At 39.4% G+C, this 21,483-nt stretch overlaps 1 protein-coding gene across 7 annotated transcripts in view; it reads left to right on the forward strand.

The window, feature by feature from the left end:
- The window catches only part of ITCH (itchy E3 ubiquitin protein ligase), a 121,690-nt gene that overhangs the window by 15,322 nt on the left and 84,885 nt on the right, over window positions 1–21,483 (forward strand). The window lies entirely within an intron of this gene.

Consider the following 21,483-nt stretch of genomic DNA (forward strand, 5'->3'; position numbering starts at 1 on the left):
TCGATGGGGAGGGTCGGTCTTACAACCCTGAGATCATGACCTGAGCTGAAATCAAGAGTCAAATGCTTAACTGACTGAGCCACTGAGTTGCCCCTAGTGTATTTTCTGAAATGTCTTTTTTGATGGCTTCTTTTTTTTTTTTTTTAAAGATTTTATTTATTTATTTGACAGAGAGAGACACAGCGAGAGAGGGAACACAAGCAGGGGGAGTGGGAGAGGGAGAAGCAGGCTTCCCGCTGAGCAGACAGCCCGATGCGGGGCTCGATCCCAGGACCCTGGGATCATGACCTGAGCCGAAGGCAGACGCTTAACGACTGAGCCACCCAGGCGCCCCTTGATGGCTTCTTTTAAGAATAATAGGCCCATATTAAATTATTGAAAAGTTTTCTAGGTCAGAATAGTTGTGGCCTCTAAAAATAACGGATTATGTTAGATATGTTATTTCTGAAAATAAACCAAGCAAATTTCATAATACCTGACTAATAATTTTTCTATAAATAAGATACATGTTTTAAAATAAGGCTAGAAATGTAATTTGCTGTTTGTTGCTTATGGGACAAGATATTACTGAAATAATCTTGTGAAATGTGTCTTTCTCTTTCCACATTTTTATTTCTGTTGCCTTTCAGGAAGATGTTAAGGTTAGTTTTTACCTCTGGCAGTGTTTTAGCACCTCCTTTCTACATTAGACATTGTCACATTTTTCTAGTGTGATAGTAAATATTACTCAAAATAAACGATACGAAAGTGTTAAGAATTGACCCTATTTTAAGTTTCTTTGTAACTGACAGACTAATAGGTAATAGATTATTTTAATATTGTACTAGATCTTAGATTCAAACTGATATCTTGAGCGGTTCAAGTCACAGTGGTTTACCAGGTGAAGATAGAGACTCTACTGTACTTGATGGTGAAGGTTTTTTTAAAAATCATGTAAAAAAGTCCGTTATTTTTTAAATTTTATTTTTATTTTTTTTAAAGATTATATTTATTTGTTAGAGAGAGCACAAGTAGGGGGAGTGGCAGCCAGAGGGAGAAGCAGGCTCCCGCTGAGCAAGGAGCCTGATGTGGGATTCAATCCCAGGACCCTGAGATCATCACCTGAGCTGAAGTCACACGCTTAACTGTCTGAGCCACTCAGGTGCCCCTGGAGTTAGGTTTATTGAGATGTAACTTGCACATAGTAAAATTCATCCTTTTCTAGTGTACAGGTCTTTGAATTTTGACAAACAGTTGTGTTCCTTTGTGGTCATACATTTCTCCCCAGCTCTAACTTCTAAGAAGTATGGATGTGTTTTCTGTCCCAGTAGTTTTGCCTTTTACAGAATGTCATATAAATAGAATCATAGGATATATCAGTTCCTAGAACTGCTGTAACAAGTTACCACATACTGGTTAGTTTAAAACAGCTGAACCTTATTCTGTCACAGTATTGGAGTCTAAAAGACCAAACTAAGATATCAGTAGGGCTGGAACTTCTCAGAAGGAGAATCTGTGCCATGCCTCTCTTGCAGCTTCTGATGGTTGCTGGCCATCCTCGCAGTCCTTGGCTTTGTATATGCTTCTTTCCAATCTCTGCCTCTGTCTTTGTGTGGCATTCTCCCTATGTGTTGTCACATCATCTTTACTCTGTGCATGTCTGTATGTCCAAATTTTCTTCTTATAAGGACACAAGTCATTGAATTAGGGCCCACTCTAATCTAGTATGACCTCATCATAAGGATTACATCTACAAAGATCCTATAAGACAAATAAGGTCACATTCTGAGGTTGCAGGTGGACGTAAATTTTGGAGAGACACTATTCAGCATAGCACATAGGGTATGTAGCTTTTTAAAAAAAATGTGTTTTTTGGGGGGTACCTGGGTGGCTCAGTTGCTTAAGCGTCCAACTCGATTTTGGCTCGGGTCATGATCTCAGGGTAGTGGGATCAAGCCCCACCTCAGGCTCCGTGCTTAGCTGGGTGTGTGCTGGAGATTCTCTTTCCCTCTGCTCCTCCCCCCCCCCCCCCCCCCGCATGCATGCACCCATGCTCTCTTAAATCTTTTTTTTTTTTTTTAAAGATTTTATTTACTTATTTGACAGAGACACAGTGAGAGAGGGAACACAAGCAGGGGGAGTGGGAGAGGGAGAAGCAGGCTTCCCGCCGAGCAGGGAGCCCAATGCGGGGCTCGATCCCAGGACCCTGGGATCATGACCTGAGCCGAAGGCAGACGCTTAACGACTGAGCCACCCAGGCGCCCCATAAAAATCTTTTTTAAAAATATCTGCTTTTAAAATGTTTTTAATGCTACTTTAAAAAAAAAATACAGTAAAATTGGCTTATTTTTGGTGTACAGTTGTATGAATTTTAACTCATGTACAGATTTTTGTAACACCATAATCAGGATATAGAATAATTCCCTCACGCCAAAAACCTCCCTTGTACTGCACTTTGTAGTTCTACCCACCCTCTACTCTTAACAGCAATAGATGTTATCTGTCTCTGTTGTTTTGTCTTTTGGAGATTGTCACTGTAAGCAGAATAATACATATGTAACTTTTTTTTTTTTTTTAAGATTTTATTTATTTATTTGACAGAGGGAGGGAGGGCACAAGTAGGCAGAGCGGCAGGGAGAGGGAGAAGCAGGCTCTCTGCTGTTCAGGGAGCCGGACGCGGGGCTTGATCCCAGGGCCCTGGGATCACGACCTGAGCCGAAGGCAGCCACTTTAACTGACTGAGCCACCCAGGCACCCCTAGGTAGGGTTTCTTAATCTTGGTACTATGACATGTTGGGCTGGGTAATTAATTCTCTGTTGTGGAGGGCTAGATTGTAGGATGTTTAGGAGCATCCCTTGCTTCTATCCATTAGGTAACAGCAGCCACCTGCACCTCCAAGCCAGTTGTTAAAAAAAAGAAAAAAATCCCATTGTACAAAATAGCCTCCGGTTAAGAACTCTGCTCTAAGGTAAATACCTAGAAATGGGATTGTTGGGTTGTATGGTAAATGTGTTGAAATTAGGCAAAGTAGGCAAAATATTTTCCATATTGACTTTACCATTTTGTGTTCCAGCCAGCAATATAAGGATGTTTGCATCCTTGTCAGTGCTTGTTATTGTCAGTATTTTCTTGTTGTAGCCATTCTAATAGGAATGTCATGGTATCTCACTGTGATGGGGTACTCTTTATATTCTTCTTCCTCTTCCTCTTCTTCTCCAGCTATTTTGAAAAAAATCTAAGCTACAGAAAAGTCAGAAGAATAGTATCGTGAATACTTGTAAGCACTTGGCCTAGATTGACCAGTTAATAACATCTTTTCACATTTACTTTCTCTCTCTCTCTAGATACTTTTGATTTTGCTGAATCATAAGGAAGTAAGTTGCAGCCATCATGATATTTCACCCCTAAACACTTTCGCATTACTTCTCCCAAGAAAAAGGATTTTTTCCTAACCATGAGTGTGTTATTACTTCAAAGAAAATTATCCTTAATTCCATAATATCAACTAATACTCATACTCAGATTTTCCCAGTTGCCCCCAAAAGTCTTTTATGGTTTTGCCTTCAGATCTAGGATTCAATCAAGGTTTACACATTTGTTGTTATGTCTCTTTGTTTTGTTTTGTTTTTTTAAAGATTTTATTTATTTGAGAGAGAGAGCATGCGAGAGCATGAGTGAGGGGCAGAGAGAGAGGAAGAAGCAGACTCCCTGCTGAGTAGGGAGACCCATGTGGGGCTCGATCCCAGGACTCTGGGATCATGACCTGAGCCACTCAAGCACCCCGGTTCCTTGCCACATACACCTTTTTATAGGGCTGCTGGAGTCTCCTCACAAATTGGCAGCTGGCTTCCCTGAGAGCAAGTAACCCGGGAAAGTGGCATCACCCGCCCCTCCCTTTTTTTAATTGTGGTACAATGCATGTAACAGTAAAATTTACCATCATAACCATTTTTTTAAGGATTTCTTTAAAGATTTTATTTATTTGTCAGAGAGAGAGACAGCACGAGCAGGGGGAACGGCAGGCAGAGGTAGAAACAGGCTCCCCGTTGAGCAAGGAGCCTGACTCAGGACTTGATCCCAAGACCTCAGGACCATGACCCGAGCTGAAGGCAGACACCCAACTGACTGAGCCACCCAGGCATCCCCTATCATAACCATTTTTTAAAAAGATGTATTTATTTATTTTAGGGATAATAGGTGAGTCGGGGGAGGGGCAAAAGGAGACAGGGAGGGGCAAAAGGAGATGGAGAGGGGAAACAGACTCCCCACTGAGTGTGGAGCCTGATGTAGGGCTTGATTTCAGGACCCAGAGATCATGACCTGAGCTGAAACCAAGAGTCACACGCTTAACCAACTGAGCCATGTAGGCGTCCCCATCATAAGTCTATGGTTCAGTGGTACTCAGTACCTTCATATCACTGTGCATTCATCACCACCATCCATCTCTAGAACTCTTTGTCTTGCAAAATTGAAACTCTACCTCATTAAACAATAACTCTGCATCCCCTCCTCCCCTGAGCCCTTGGTGTAACTATTGCTGTACTTTTGGTCTCTGATTTTGACTACTCTCGGTAGCTCATATAAGTGGAATCATCTTTTTGTGGCTGGCTTATTTCACTCAGCATAACGTCCTCAAGGTCTGTCCATGTTATAGCATGTGTCAGAATTTACTTCCTTTTATTTTCCTTCCTAATACTATTCCATTGTATGTATATACCACGTTTTGCTTATCCATTCATCCATTGATGGACACTTGGGTAACTTCCACATTTTAGCTATTATGAATAAGGCTGCTATGAACTTGTGTGTACAAACACCTCTTCTAGACCCTACTTTGAATTCTTTTGGGTATATAGCAGGACGTGGAATTACTGGATCATATGGTAATTCTATTTTTACATTTTTGAGGAACCACCATACTGTTTCCCACAGCAGCTATATCCTTTTACATTCTCACCATCGGTGCCCAAGCATTATAATTTCTCCACATCTTTGACAACATTTGTTATTATCTTGGTTTTTTTTGATAGTAGCCATCCTGATGGGTATGAGTTGGTATTTTATTGTGGTTTTGATTTGGATTTCCCTAATGATTAGTGGTATTGAGTGTCTTTTCATGTACTTACTGGCCATTCTTTGGAGAAATGTCTGTTCAAACACTATCCATTTTTGAATTAAGTTTTTATTGTTGTTGAGTTTTAGGAGTTCTCTGTATATTCTGGATATTAATCCTTTAGATGAATGATTTGCAAGTGTTTTCTCCTCTTTTGTAGGTTGCCTTTTCATCCTGTTGATAGTGTCTTTTGTGCAAAAGTTTTAGATTATAGTGAAGTCCAGTTTATCTATTTTTTTCTTTGTTGCTTATACCTTTGGTGTCATTGGACTCCTTGCCAAATCCAATGTTGTGAAGCATTTGTCCTATTTTCCTCTAAGAGTTTTATATTTTTAGGTCTTAGCATTTAGGTCTTTGATCCATTTTTAATTTTTGTAAATGGTGTTAGGTAAAGGTCCAACTTTATTCTTTTGCAAGTGGACATCCAGTTTTCCCAGCACCATTCCCCATTGAATGGTCTTGGCAGTTGTCAAAAATCATTTTACTTTATATGTAAGAGTTTATTTTTGGGCTCTCTGTTCTAGTCCAGTGGAATAAGTTTGTATGTCTTTATGCCAGTACCACAATGTTTTGATTATTACAGCTTTGTACTAAATTTTGAAATCAGGAAATATAAGTCCTCTAACTTTGTTCTTTTTCAAGATTGTTTTGGCCATTCAGGGTCTCTGAAGATTCTATATGAATTTTAGGATGGATTTTCTGTTTCGGCAAGAAACATCACTGGGTTTTTTATAGGGGTTGCATTGAATCTGTAGACTGCTTTGGGTAGTGTTAACATCTTAATATTAAGACTTCTAATCCATAAACACAGGATGTCTTTCTATTTATTTGTGTCTTAATTTCTTTCAGCAGTGTTTTATAGTTTTCAGTGTTAAAAGTCTTTTACATCATTGGTTAATTCATAAATGTCTTACTGTTTGTTTTCTTTTTAAAGAATTTATATATTTGAGAGAGAGCAAGAGAAAGCAGGAGCGGGGGTGGGGCAGAGAGAGGGAGAAGCAGGCTCCCCGCTGAGCAGGGAGGCAGACTGGGGCTTGATTCCAGGACCCCAGGATCATGACCTGAGTGGAAGGTAGATGCTTAACCTACTAAATTTATAAATGGATTTGTTTTCTTAATTTCCTGTTTGGATTGTTGATTGTTAATGAATGGAAATGCAGCAGATTTTTGTGTGTTGATTTCTGTATCTTGCTAGTTTGCTGAATTTATTAGTTCTAACAGTTTTTGTGTGTGTGGAATCTCTAAGGTTTTCTATATATAAAAGATCATATCTTCAAACAGAATTTTACTTCTTCCTTTCTAATTTGGGTTCTTTTTATTTCTTTTTCTTGCCTAATTGCTTTGGTTTGGACTTCCAGGACTGTGTTGAATGGGAGTGGTGAGAGTGGGCATCCTTGCTTTATTCCTGGTCTTCAAGAAAAAGCTTTCATTCTTTCACCATTGAGTATGATGTCTGTTGTGGGTTTTTCATATATGGCTTTTATTAACATACTGAGGTGGTTCCCTTTTATTCCTACTTTGTTGAATGTTTTTATCATGAAAGGATATTAAATTTTGTCAGATGCTTTTTCTCTATCAATTGAGATGATCATGGTTTTTTTCCCTTCATTCTTTTAATATGGTGTATTATATGGATTAATTTTTATATGTTGAACCATCCTTGAATGCCAGGAATAAACCTACTTGGTGTATAATCCTTTCAGTATGCTGAGAAATGTCTATTTCTACCTTCAAACGTGTTAGTTTTTGCTTCATATATTTTGATGGCCTGTTACTAGTTGTGTAAATGTTTATAATTGCTGTATCTTCCTGCTGTTTTGGACCTTTTATTAATATTGTAACATCTTTTGTCTCATAACCTTTTTTTTTAGTTCTGTTTGTTTGTTTATCTATTTAATCTCTATACCCAACATGGGGCTTGAATTTACTACCCTGAGATCAAGTGTCATATGTTCCCCTAACTGAGCCAGCCAGGCTCCCCTGTCTCATAACCTTTTTTGATTTAAAGTCATTTTGGGGGTACCTGGGTGGCTCAGTTGGTTAAATGTCTGCCTTTGGCTCAGGTCATGATCCCGGAGTCCTGGGATCAAGTCCCGCATTGGGCTCCCTGCTCGGCGGGGAGTGTGCTTCTCGCTCTCCCTCTGCTCTTCCCCTCCCCTGTGCCCCTCCCCCCCCCCCCCCCGCTCGTACTCTTTCTCTCTGTCTCAAATAAATAAAATCTTAAAAAAAAATAGTCTACTTTGTGTGACTTTAGTAGACTTACCTCAGCAGTCCTTTGGTTACTATTTATAATTTACATGTATTATCTGTTTCCATCCTTTTAGCCTTTTTGTGTCTTTGGATCTAGAATGAGTCTCTTGTAGACAGCATATGATCAGATGATGTTTTTAATCCATTCTGCCAATTTCTGTCTTTTGATTGGAGAGTTCAGTCCATTTCATGTAAAGTAATTACTGGTAAAGAGGGACTTCCTCATTTTACTCTTTGTTTTCCATATGTGTTATAGCTTTTTTGGTCATTCATTTCCTTCATTACTGTCATTGTGTTTAATTGATAGTGAAACATTTACATTGCCTTCTTGTGTCCTTTTGTGTATATTCTATAACTTTTTTGTGGTTACCATGGGGATTACATTTAAAGTCCTAAAGTTATAATACTCTAATTTGAATTTATAACTGCTTAATTTCAATAATATAAAAAGCTGTTACTTTAGAGCTCTGTCACTACCCATTTTAGTTGTTGATGTTACAAAATTACATATTTACACATTGTTGTGGCATTGCTTTTTATGACCTTGCCTTGGAAGTCACATACTGTCCTTTCTATTCATGAACATTCTATTCATTAGAAGAGAGTAACTAAATCTGGCCTGCATTCAAGAGGCAGGGTATTAGGTTCCATCTTTTGAAGGGAGTAGTATCAAATAGTTTATGGATATATTTTAAAATGCCATCATCTATTGATGATTCTTGCCTGACTCAATTATTACATTAGAGGTTGCAAAATAATGGTTCTTTCATTTCTTCTTCATTTATTAAGCTCAGCTAAATTTTGAAGGGAAAGTCAGTCCCCATGACCAGCCTCCAAATACTATTTCCAAACCAGTTTTTTTATTATGTTTTATTACTTTTTATTCTTTTTTTTTTTTAATTTTTTTATTGTTATGTTAATCCCCATACATTACATCATTAGTTTTAGATATAGTGTTCCATGATTCATTGTTTGTGCATAACACCCAGTGCTCCATGCAGAACGTGCCCTCCTCAATACCCATCACCAGGCTAACCCATCCTCCCAACCCCCTCCCCTCTAGAACCCTCAGTTTGTTTTTCAGAGTCCATTGTCTCTCATGGTTCTTCTCCCCCTCCGATTTCCCCCCCTTCATTCTTCCCCTCCTGCTACATTCTTCTTCTTCTTTTTTTCTTTCTTAATATATATTGCATTATTTGTTTCAGAGGTACAGATCTGAGATTCAACAGTCTTGCACAATTCACAGCGCTTACCAGAACACATACCCTCCCCAGTGTCCATCACCCAGTCATCCCATCCCTCCCACCCCACCCCCCACTCCAGCAACCCTCAGTTTGTTTTATTACTTTTTATTCTTATCCCCAGATCTTCTGGTTTATTAGATTACTTAACATTTCTGTGCTTGTTTCATCATTGGTGAAATGTGGATAGTAGTATCTATGTCATAGGGAATGTATTAATTTCCTGTGACTGCTATAACAACTTACCTCTAACTTGGTGACTTAAAATAGAGAATTTCTCACAGTTCTCGAGGCCAGAAGTCTGAAGTCAAGATGTCAGAAGAACTGCATTTGCTCTAAAAGCTCTAGGGAGAATCCTTCCTTCCTTTTCCCACCTTCTGGTGGCTCTAGGTGTCCGTTGGCTTGTGGCTGCATAATTTTAATTTCTGTCTTCACGTGGCCTTTTTCTCTTCTGCTTTTTGTGTGTCTCTTAACAGGACAGTTGTCATTGGATTTAAAGTCCACCTGGATAATCCGGGATGATATCATCTTGAAATTCCTAATTATATCTGTAAAGACCCTTTTTCCAAGTAAGGTCACATTTGTAGGTTTCAGGAAATCAGATGTGGACATAGTATTTTGGGAGCCACTACTCAACTCATTATGGGGAGATTGTATTAAATGAGTTACTAAATGTAAAATTCTTTACAACAGTTCCCAGCACATGATTATTCAGCAAACTAGTTATTTTTTTTAAAGATTTTAGTTTTAAGTATGTCTACACCCAAGTGGATCTCGAACTCACAACCCTGAGATCAAGAGTCGCATGCTCCACTGACTGAGCCAACAGGTGCCCCAAACTAGTTTTTTTTTTTTTTTTTTTTTTAAGGCGGGGAGGAGCAGAGTGAAAGAGCAAGAATCTTAAGCAGGCTCCAAGTTCAGTGCAGAGCCTGTTGCAGAGCCTGATACAGGGCTCACAACCCTGAGATCATGACCTGAGCCAAAATTAAGAGTTGGATGCTTAACCGACTGAGCCCAAACTAGTAATTTTTTATGATGATGATGCTTGTAGTTTATTGCTGCCTCCTGAATTTAATACTTTTTCTTTTATACTACCTTATTTTAGCAGTTTAAATTTCCATACCTATCATCCACAATTAGTGTGGCTTTATGTCATGGTTTGCCTAGTATAGATCTGGTTTATTCCTGTTGACATAGCATTTCATCTTGTCCCTGTTCACAATCAGAACCATCCCAATTTGTGTGAAAAATTAAATGGTCACTCTCCCATAATTCATCCTACCCTTTATTTTGCCTTTTAAGAAATAAATCATTACCAAATGTCAGATAAGTACATACCCTTCTATTTGAATAGTAAGAACTTCAGGATAAGTTCTAAGCATGTTAGGTTGGTACTTCAGTGTAAGTTTTCTTCATGTAATTTAGAGCAAAGATCTTACGTTACCCTAGTACTTAGCCAAGATTATACCTTGGCTTCTCTGTTAGTGTTTTATTGCTATGCAATAGATTATCCTGAAGTTCAGGGCTTAAAATAATAATAACTGGGGCGCCTGGGTGGCTCAGTCATTAAGCATCTGCCTTCAGCTCAGGTCATGATCCCAGGGTCCTGGGATTGAGCCGCACATTGGGCTCCCTGCTCGGCGGGAAGCCTGCTTCTCCCTCTCCCACTCCCCTGCTTGTGCTCCCTCTCTCACGGTCTCTCTCTGTGTCAAATAAATAAATAAAATCTTTAAAAAAAAATAACTTATTATCTTCTGCAGTTTCTGTGGGTGAAAAATTTGGGAGTAGCTTAGCTGAGCAGTTGTGGCTTAAGGTCTCTCTTGGTACCTCCTGATATCCGTTACATATCAGGCTGCATTGATCTTTAGTCTTGACTGGGACTGGAATATCTACTTCCAAGGTCGCCCACTCATGGTTAGCAAATTGGTGCTGGCTTTTGGTGGGAGGCTTCATTTCCTTTTTACCTGGGCATTTCCATAGGACCACTTGAATGTCTACATAGTGTGGTAGCTGACTTCTCAGAACAAGCAATCCTAGGGATCAAGGCAACAATTTGTAATGCCTTTTATGACCTAGCTTTAAATATAGTACACTCTTACTTCCACCATATTCTGTTGGTTTTATAAGCCAACCATGTGTCACTGTCAGGGGAATTACACAAGAGTTTTGAATATCAGGAGATAAGGATTTTTGGGGGGCATTTTTTTTAAAGACTTTATTTATTTATTTATTTGTCAGAGAGCGAGAGAGAGAGAGAGAGAGAGAGAACACCAGCAAGGGGAGTGGCAGGCAGAGGGAGAAGCAGGCTCCTTGCTGAGCAAGGAGCCTGATGTAGGGCTCCATCCCAGGACCCTGGGATCATGACCTAAGCTGAAGGCAGACGCTTAACCAACTGAGCCACTCAGGCATCCCTTGGGGGACATTTTTGAGGCTGGCTACCATGGCTTCTAGACTTCTAACTGGCCAAGAATTAAAATCTTTTTATATATTCTTTCTTTCTTAACTCCATCTGAATTCCAGGAGTGCCAACCTAGCTTTTGTTGTTGTTTTCTCTTTGTGTTGCCCTGTTATGAATATGTTTTATGTTTACACATTTGTATAGTTATCCAAAAATAGTTGGCTTTTGAGATAAATATTTTTTACTTTTTTCACTTAAAGGTTTTCTGCTTTCCACTTTGTCCATGATAACTGGTCAGTTTTCTAGGTTTATTATTAGTTGTATTATATAGAGGCTTATGGCTTTTCTAGGAAGACATTCACATTGCTGGTTAATTACAAGTTTTATTTCTTTCTAATGTTTGTAACAACAGAGCTAGGGCTTGGTGCCCAGTGTATTGATTTTTGTAGTCCATTCTTTAGTATTGTATCATTTCCCCCTTTGTGCCTTGTTTGTTGGCCAAATTTAAGTAAATCTCCTGTTCTCTTCCTATTCCCTTTTTCACCCACAAGTGCTTCTCTTCTGTGGCATCTTGTCTGAATTCTCCCTGCCTACAAAGTCAAAATTAATTACTACAGCCTGTATTTCCTTACTTATGTTACTTGCACATATAGAGAACACAGTGTCAATTTTCTTTTTTTTTTTTTTTTAAAAAAAGAGAGACACAGCGAGAGAGGGAACACAAGCAGGGAGAGTGGGAGAGGGAGAAGCAGGCTTCCCGCCGAGCAGGGAGCCCGATGTGGGGCTCGATCCCAGGACTCTGGGATCATAACCTGAGCCGAAGGCAGACGCTTAACGACTGAGCCACCTAGGCGCCCCCAGTGTCAATTTTCTATAATTTTAATTATTTTTGGCTCTTTCTCACATTTTAAATTCTAGTAGGGCAAAAGCCTTCTTATCTTTGTAAATCTGTGGGGTTTTTTGTTTGTTTTAAGTAGGCTCCGTGCAGGGTTTGAACTCCTGAACTGAGGTAAGAGTCAGACACTTTACCCAACTGAGCCACCCAAGTGTGTCTGTAAATCTGTGGTTTTTACTGTTATGTTGGGAAACTTTCTGCAGCATGTATTCATTGGTTGCTTTTATATTTTTATTATAAACCTAAGAACAAACACAACACCCTTTTGTAACCTCATTTATTTACAAGTAGAGGTTCTTTTGTACAGGTTACTAGTGCTCCCATTTATTTAGAGAAATATTGGACAGTGGTGAGTCGTTTGGATTGTAATAGATATTTTTAAGCCTTTTAATGTTTAATAAGAAAGGTATCCTAAATTCTTCTGAGGTGTTAGAGAAATGTTCACCTTGACTATCGTAAGTTTTACATATTTGTTGATTGGATTCAACAGATATTTGAGGGCTTACTATTAAGGTGCTTCAGGCATTGTGTCCAGCTGTAGCAATGTAAAGATCAATGGCCCCTGATCTCAAGAAAACAGTTTGAAAGAGGAGAAAGATTTGCAAACAGATATTAAGGGACAGCTATTGAACACTTGTTAGGTTTAAAGCTGTCTTATAGCACTTTACGGTATTATCTCAGTCTTTAAAACTACGATAAAATGATCCCTGTTTTTTGGATGAAGAAAGCATGGCTCGGAGATTAAGTAATTTGTTCACTTTTGCACAGTAAATAACAGTGATGATATGTGGATCTAGCTCTGACTCCAAAGCCTGCACAATTAATTACCATGTTATAATATCTCCTGGAATACATGCAGTAAGGTTGATGAGAAGAAATTCATTATTTCTGCTTTGGAGTTGAGGGAAGGCTACCACATAAAATGCTTGAGAAGAATGTTGAAGGATAAGAGGAAGACCAGATGAATGGGAAGTTAAGGAAGGAGCAGAGCACATTTTGAATAGAAGGAACAGGATAAGTAAATCAAAGAAGTATTAAACAGATGGAGTGTTGGGGTCGGATGAGTAATTCTGTATGGTTGAAGCATGGGTGGTATATATGAGAGAGTGGAAGGTGAGTTAAAAGAATAGGCAAGTGAGGGTCATTAGAGGTGTAGAAAATTCATCTTAAAAAACATTTTGACAACACCATATGGACAGATTGGGGTTAGATAAGGAGAAATTTTGAAATTAGTATGGTAAGTATAAGGAGAGCCAAATGAAGGGAGTAGTGATGAGGATAAAGAAGAAAATGTAAAACAATTAATTACAAGATTTTCCGCTCATATCCAATTGTTTTATCCTAATGTCTCAAGGTATTTTGCCCTTCCATATTTCCCAGTTTTCAGCTGTAATGGTGATGTGTATAGGGTGTTGTTGTTGTTGTTGTTTTTTAAGATTTATATAATGGGGTGGGGGATAGAGAGAGACAAACTCAAGCCGACTCCCCACTGAGTGCAGAGTCTGACACAGGGCTCAGTCTCATGACCCATGAGATCATGACCTGAGCCAAAATCAAGAGTTGGACGCTCAATTGACTGAGTCACCCAGGTGCCCCTGGTAGGGTGTTCTTATTTTTTATTTTTTAAAAATATTTTCTTTATTTGACAGAGAGAGACCGTGAAAGAGGGAACACAAGCAGGGGGAATGGGAGAGGGAGAAGCAGGCTTCCTGCTGAGCAGAGAGCCCAACATGGGGCTTGATCCCAGGACCCCGGGATCATGACCTGAGCTGAAGGTAGACGCTTAACAACTGAGCCACCCAGGCGCCCCAAGTAGGGTGTTCTTAAATAGTACCTCCATTTTTCACTTTGATTCTTGAGGACAAGGGGTTAGCAAACTATGGCCCATGCTTGAAGGAATCTGGCCTTCTGCCTATTTGTGTAAATAGTTTTTCTGGAACACAGTCTCATTGATTCATTTTATGTGTTGCTTATGGCTGCTGTCACACAAAAAGGTAGTTGAGTAGTTTTAACAGAGATCATATGGTTCACAAGGTTTAAAATGATTACTCCCTGGTCCTTTACAGAAAAACTCCCTATTTCAGAGCATCAGATTGAAGATACTTTGTTATCTAATAACTAAAATGAATGTGATGAATGAATAAAATGATGAATATTATATATTGGTCATGGTTAGTTAGGTGACATTAACTACATTTGTCATTCAGAATCTACATTACTTCCTTAATGTATTTGGAAATTATATTAGTTAACCTTTCCCAAATTGCAAGGTTTCTTAGGTAACGGGATTTTAAATGTAAAGATGTTTATGAAAATAAAGAATGGAAAACTCAACTCTGCAGTCAAGTCTCATAGGAAAAATAGGACACGTTGTTAGCCGTCCCAACAGGGACCAAAAAATAGTTTAAAGCTGCAAGATTATTTAAAATTACATCATAGCTCTGGCAACCAAATTATTTTGTCAGTCTGGCAGCAGCATGTATCAGCTGATCCCTATTCTAGTGTTTTGACAACCTATGTACAGAACTGGCAATTTCAGACTACTCGAGCTTACAAAATTAGTGTAGCCCATCTCCATCGTATAGGCTGTTCCTATTGGGAACAGTTTTCATCCTAATTCCTTTTCTCCCCCCTGAATGTTCTTTTTTTATGGCATCCTATTTTTGTTTCATGAATGTTGTATCTTTTCATCTCTCTGAGGATGTTAATACATTTTTTAAAGTTCTCCTTGTTTTTCTTTGGCATCACTTCCTGATAGAAGCTTTTCATATTGCCTGCTAGTATTTTATCATGTTTAAGGATGGGAGACTAAGAATCAGGGTGGGAGCTCTGAGTGTGTGTGTAGGAAGGAGAAGCTTGTTAACAGAGAACCTCACTATAGGGTTATCTATTGCATAACCTTTTATGATGTTGGGGTACTTCATAAAAAGACTTATCCTATCTACTGCCTGGTTGGTTAAGTCTTAACTACAGTGAGCTACAGCCAGTGGGAAAGGAGGATGGGAGTTTTGTCATTCAGTTTGAACATGTCTTTTAATTCTCCTGTTTTTGATATTATTGTCCATCCTTACATTGTGCCTGGCATCTCCCATTCCAGAGATGCTCTACTTTACTGTCTCTAGAGGAAAAAACCTCTGAGCCTTCTGGTGTGAAGTAGGGGATTTTTAGGAATCAAACTGCTTGGTAGATAGCTTTCATCCTGCTTATGTATCTTAACTTTACGCCCTACTTCCAGGATTACCTGGTGCCTTTCTTGAAGATGCTACAGTGTAAACCATCTTGGTTCTAGGCTTTTCTCTATTACCAACATAGGAGTCAACTTTCTTGAGTGTGCTGTCAATTAGCATTGGTCTGTCTGCTTTGTAGCTTACTGAAGTTACTTGCTTGTTATCTCTACTTCTGTTTTTCCTTAACCTTTACTATAGTTACTTTTTTTATTTTAAAAATTTCTTTGCTAGAGTTTATTATTTTTTTTTAAGGTTTATTTATTTATTTGACAGAGAGAGACACAGCGAGAGAGGGAACAAAAGCAAGGGGAGTGGGAGAGGGAGAAGCAGGCTTCCCGCTGAGCAGGGAGCCTGATGGCAGGGCTCAATCCCAGGACCCCGAGATCATGACCTGAGCCGAAGGCAGATGCTTAACCAACTGAGCCACCCAGACACCCTGAGTTTTGTAGTTTTCATCTCCTTGGTTCAGCTTATTCCTAAGTATTTTATTTTTGGTGCTATTGTAAGTGGGATTGTTTTATTTATTTTTTTCTGGCCTTATCACTCTGGCTAGGACTTACAGTATTATGTTCAGTAGAAGCAGTGGGAGTTGGCATTGTCTTATTTCTAGTATTAGAGGACAAGCTTTTAATTTTTCACCGCTGAGTGAAAGTTGTGGGCTTTTCATGTATATCCTTCATTTTGTAAGGTAAATTTCTTCTATTCCTAGTTTGGCAGATTTTATCATTAAAGACTATTGAATTTTGTCAAATGCTTTTTTTTTTTACATCAGTTGTGATGATCATGTGATTTTTAGCCTTTTAATTATAACACTGATTTTTATATGTTGATCCATCCTGGCAACCCAGTGATGAATCCCACTTGGTCATAGTATAGTAAGCCTTTTAATGTGTTGAATTTGGTTTGCTAGTATGAAAAACTGAACATTTTGAATGTTCTGGAAATCATTCTTCTCCCACTTCATGGTTTCTTTTCTTCTTTCTCTCTTTTTTATAAGATTTACTTCTTTATCTTAGAGCATGTGCATGCAGGGGGAAGGGCAGAGGGAGAGGGAGAGAGAATCCTCAGACAGACTGCTGAGCATGAGCCAGGATTGCAGGGCTCGATCCCAGGACCCTGAGATCATGACCCTGAGCCCAAAATAAGAGTCCAGCGCTTAACCGACTGAACCACCCAGGTGCCCCCCACTTCATGGTTTCTTATTGCTGCTCATTGTGGTTGTTTGCTTATTTGGTGACATTTCCAAACTAATTTTGTATAGTCTGTATTCTTTGTTATGTATGGCCACTAAAGTCTGTGTTCTGTTAGATTAGTGGTCAGCTAGTGATTTGACAGATATCCTTAAAAACTTGGAACCAAAAAAACCCCCCAAACACTACCATGTTTGCAGATTGGCTGTGTTTGGACACTCCTGTGCTTAGCCAGGCAGTTTAAAACTGTCTTAGCCTTTACTTCCTGTTTGCATGGAGCCTGAAGGTCAGAGTTAAGAGCCAGGATCTTCTGACCCTTCTGAGCATGCATCCACCCCTGGGCCTGTGCAAGGACTTCTATATTTAACATAATACCCAAGAGTTTTTCAAAGCCCTCATTCCCCCAAATGTCTTGTTCGCTAGTCTCTTCCTTCCCAGTCTTTTCAGTATATCTATTGTGTGCCCCACCTATTATCCTTTGCCCCAGGTGGCAGTGGTTAATACATTTGCTTTTAAATTCTTTTGACAAACACTGCCTGGGAAGCTATCTCAGCCCGAAGGAAGCTCCCAGGCAGGGAGAACAAAGGCAAGAGAAGTTCTTGAGCCAATCCTTCATGTAACTTCTAGACAGGTCTAAACATACAACCACAGTTCTTTTGTAGGGGTCCAACTTAATTTTTTTACATATGGTTGTGCAGTTGTCCCAGCACCGTTTGTTGAAGAGATGGCAATGAGTTTTTAGATATGACACCAAAAGCACAATCCGTGAAAGACAAAACTTAGAAATTGGACTTTATTAAAATGCACTATGTGATACTGTGATTTTATAATAAAAAATGTATATCTGGTTTTCAATCCTGTTCCTGATACAGAGCTCCTAAAACTCTTGGAATTTCCTAAGTGATGAGAGTGATAAAGGTGTCTTTTGTTGTGTTAATGAGGTGACTTTTAGAAGATGTCTTTTTTTTTTTTAAGATTTTATGTATTTATTTGACAGAGACTGCGAGAGAGGGAACACAAACGGAGAGAGGGAGAGGGAGAAGCAGGAGAGGGAGAGGGAGAAGTAGGCTTCCTGCTGAGCAGAGGCTTCATGACTGAGCCACCCAGGCGCCCCTAGAAGATGTCTTAAGGATAGAAGCGGGTTGCCATTGGAGCTAACCATGTGATTAGAGATTGGAACTTTCAGTCCCACCCCCACAATGAGGAGAAGGCTGAAGATCTGAGTTCAGTTGTTAATGATCAGTGACTTAATCAGCCACACCTGTGTAACAGAGCCTCCATAAAAATCTGAAAGGACGGGGTTCAGAGAGCTTCCAGGTTGGTGAATACAGGAAGATTTGGGGAGAGTGGTGCACTGGCTGAGGACCTGGAAGCTTCACACCTTTTCCCCATACCTTGCCCTATGCATCTCTTTCATCTGGCTGTTAGTGATATCCTTTTATAATAAACTGGTAACCTAGGAATCAGTGAGCCACTCTTAACAAATTAATCAGACCCAAGGTGGTAATCATTAGAACCTCCAATCTGTAGCTGGTTAGTCAGCACAAGGCATCCTGGACTTGGGACTAGCATCTGAAGTGGGGTGGGGGAGCTTGTAGGACTGATCACTTAACCTGTGGGATCTGATGCTATCTCTGGGTGGATAGTGTCAGAATTAAGTTGTAGGACACCTGGCTGGTGTCGGAGAATTGCTCGTTGGTGTGAGGAAACCACCCCCATCCCCCACGTACACCCACATTTTGGAACCTTTACACTGTTAAGAGAATGAAAGGAGAAGCCATAGGCTGTGAGAAAATATTTGTGAAACACAAATCTGGTAAAGGACTTGTTTCTAAAATATATAAAGAACTCTTAAAATGTAATAATGTGAAAACAAGTAAAAAGTGAGCAAAGGATCTGAAGAGATACCCTACCAAACAACATAGATTCCAAATAAGCATATGAAAAGATGTTCAACATCATGTCATGGGAATTGCAAATTAAACCATCAGTGAAATGTCACGGCACATCTGTTAGATTGGCAAAATTTTGAAAAGCTAATAATACCATATGCTGGTGAAGATAGAGAACAATAGGAATTCTTTTTTTTTAAAAAAGATTTATTTATTAGAGTGAGAGCGAGCATGAGCTGGTGGGGGAAAGGGGAGCAGAGGGAGAGGCAGAAGCAGACTCCCCATTAAGCAGGAAGTCTGACCTGGGGCTCATTTCCAGGACCCCGAGATCACTACCTGAGTTTAGGTACACTTAATTGACTGAGCCACCTAGCTGCCTAGGAATTCTCCTTCAATCCTAGTAGGAATGCAAAATAGTACCACTATTTTGGAATACCATTTGGCAGTTTCTTACAGGGTTAAAACATAGGCTTACCATTATCCAGCAGTTGTATACCTATTTACTCAATTGAATTGAAAACTTAATAACCTGTATGTGAATATTTATAGCAGCTTTTTTCATAATTGCCCCAAACTGGAAGCAAGCAAGATGTCCTTTAATAGGGGAATGGATAAACTGTGGTACAAACACAATGGAATATTATTCAGCACTTTAAAAAAAAGTTGTCAAGCCATGAAAACGTATGGAGGAACCTTTGGTAATATTGCTGAGTAGAAGAAGGCAATCTGAAAAAGCCACAAATTGTATGATTCCACCTACCTGATGTTCTGGAAGAGGCAAAACTTTTTAAGATGTTATTTTTAAGTAATCTCTACACCTAGTGTGGGGCTCAAATTTACAACCCTGAGATCAAGAGTCTCTATCGACTGCTCGAGCATGCTCTACGGACTGAGCCAGCCAGGCACCCCTGGACTTATTTACTTACTTGCTTTATTTATTTTTATTTTAAAAAATTTTATTAATTTTTTAAAAGATTTTATTTTTAAGTAATCTCTATACCCAATGTGGGGCTCAAACTCACAACCCCAAGATCGAGAGTCACATACTCCACTGACTGAGCAGCCAGGTGCCCCTGGGACTTTTTTTTTAAATTGAAGTATAGTTAACACACAATGTTACATTATTTTCAGGTATACAACATAGTGATTTGACAGCTCTATATGTTATACATGCCACAAGTGTAGGTGCCATCTGTCACCATACATCACTATTACAACACCATTGATGTGTTCCCTATGCTGTACCTTTCATCCCTGTGATTTACTCATTTCATAAGTGAAAGTCTGTACTTCCCACTTTCTTTGCCCATTTTGCCTGTCTGCTTACCCCCTCCCCTCTGGCAACCACCGGTTTGTTCTCTGTATTTATGGGTCTGCCTCTGCTTTTTTTGTTTGTTCCTTTGTTTTGTGTTTTATATTCCACATATAAGTGAAAGCATATGGTATTTGTCTTTCTCTGACTTATTTCACTTAGCATAATACCCTCTAGGACCATCCATGCTCTTATAAATGGCAAGATCCTATTTTTTTTTTATGGCTAATACTCCATTTTATTTTATTTTATTTTTTATTTTATTTTTTTTAAGGATTTTATTTATTTATTTGACAAAGAGAGACACAGCGAGAGAGGAAACACAAGGAGGGGGAGTGGGAGAGGGAGAAGCAGGCTTCCTGCAGAGCAGAGAGCCCGACGCGGGGCTCGATCCCAGGACCCTGGGATCATGACCTGAGCCGAAGGCAGACGCTTAACGACTGAGCCACCCAGGCGCCCCTAATACTCCATTTTATATATATATACACACCACATCTTTATCCATTCATCTACTGATGGGCATTTAGGTTGCTTCCATATTTTATCTGTTGTAAATAATGCTGCAGTAAAAATAAGGTGCACGTATATTTTCGAATTAATGTATTCAGTTTTCTTGGATAAATACCCAGTGGTGGAATTACTGGATCATATGGTATTTCTATTTTTAATTTTTTTAGGAACCTCCATACTGTTTTCCACAGTGGCTGTACCAATTTACATTCTTACTAACAGTGCACAAGGGTCCCTTTTCTCAACATTCTTGCCAATACTTGTTATTTCTTGTATTTTTGATACTAGGTATTGTGACAGGTGAAATTGTGGACTTAAAAAAAAACTTCCAGAATAGTCCAGGCACTGATTAACAAGGTAGAGAAGGTGCCTACTTTTGTGGACTTTAGAGTCAATAAACTAGAAAATTTTCAGTGATGTCATATAAAGTGATAGGATGACTACTTTAGATTGGGTAAGTCCAGACCTCTCTGACGAGGTGATATTTAACTTGAAGCCTAAATACAAGATGTTAGCTTTTTTTTTTTTTAAAGATTTATTTATTTATTTGAGAGAGAGATCAAGGGAGAGAGCGTGTGTACATGAGCTGGAGGACGGGCAGAGGGAGAATCCTCAAGCAGACACCCCCCGAGCCATGTGGGGCTTGATCCCAGGACCCCGAGATCATGACCTGAGCGGAAATCAAGAGCAGAATGTTTAACCAACTGAGCCTCTCGGGTGCCTCTAGAGATTTAAAGATAGAGGAAAAAGCAGAGGGAGCAGTTAGGTACAAAGGCTGGAATGACTTAGTGTGTTTGAGAATTAGAAAGAAAGCTAGATGTTTAATGGGTAAGGGGGAGAATGATATGAGGTAAGATCAGAGAGTCAGTCATGGGTGGAATGGAGTCAGGCATCTGTAAGCCAGGGGAAGGAGTTTGGATTCTCTTTTAACTAAGAGGTTACTGAGTGTTTAAGCAGAGTAGAATATGATCTAACTTTTTTTTTTTAAGATTTATTTGCGAGCAAAAATACGAGCAGGGGGGAGGGGTCGAGGAAGAGGGAGAAGCTAGACACCAGGTAGAAACAGGGAGACCTGTTCATACTTGGAGTACCTTAGGAGGGAGGCATAATCCATGAAAAAAAAGTCAGGCTGTCAGTGGCCACTATGAACAGATTGATGGTAGAGTTGGTGAGAAATGGTTGGATTCTGGATATATTTTGCAAATAGAGAGTGTTGAATTGCTGGCAAGATAGGAAGGGAAATAAAAAACAAAGGCAGGATGACTCCAGGTTTTTAGCCTGAGCATCTGAAAGGATGGAGTTGTTACCAGGAGTTCACTTTGATGTGTGAAGTTTGTGGGGGGTGGGGGGGTCTTTTAGATACCCAAGGGAACTTGTTTGGAGTTTAGGAATGACATCTGGGATAGAAATATAAAGTTGGGACTCACTGGTATATAGCTGACATTTAAAGCCATAACACTGGATGATATCCTTGA

Source organism: Halichoerus grypus, chromosome 10 (assembly GCF_964656455.1).
Source record: "Halichoerus grypus chromosome 10, mHalGry1.hap1.1, whole genome shotgun sequence".
Taxonomy (NCBI): Eukaryota; Metazoa; Chordata; class Mammalia; order Carnivora; family Phocidae; genus Halichoerus; species Halichoerus grypus.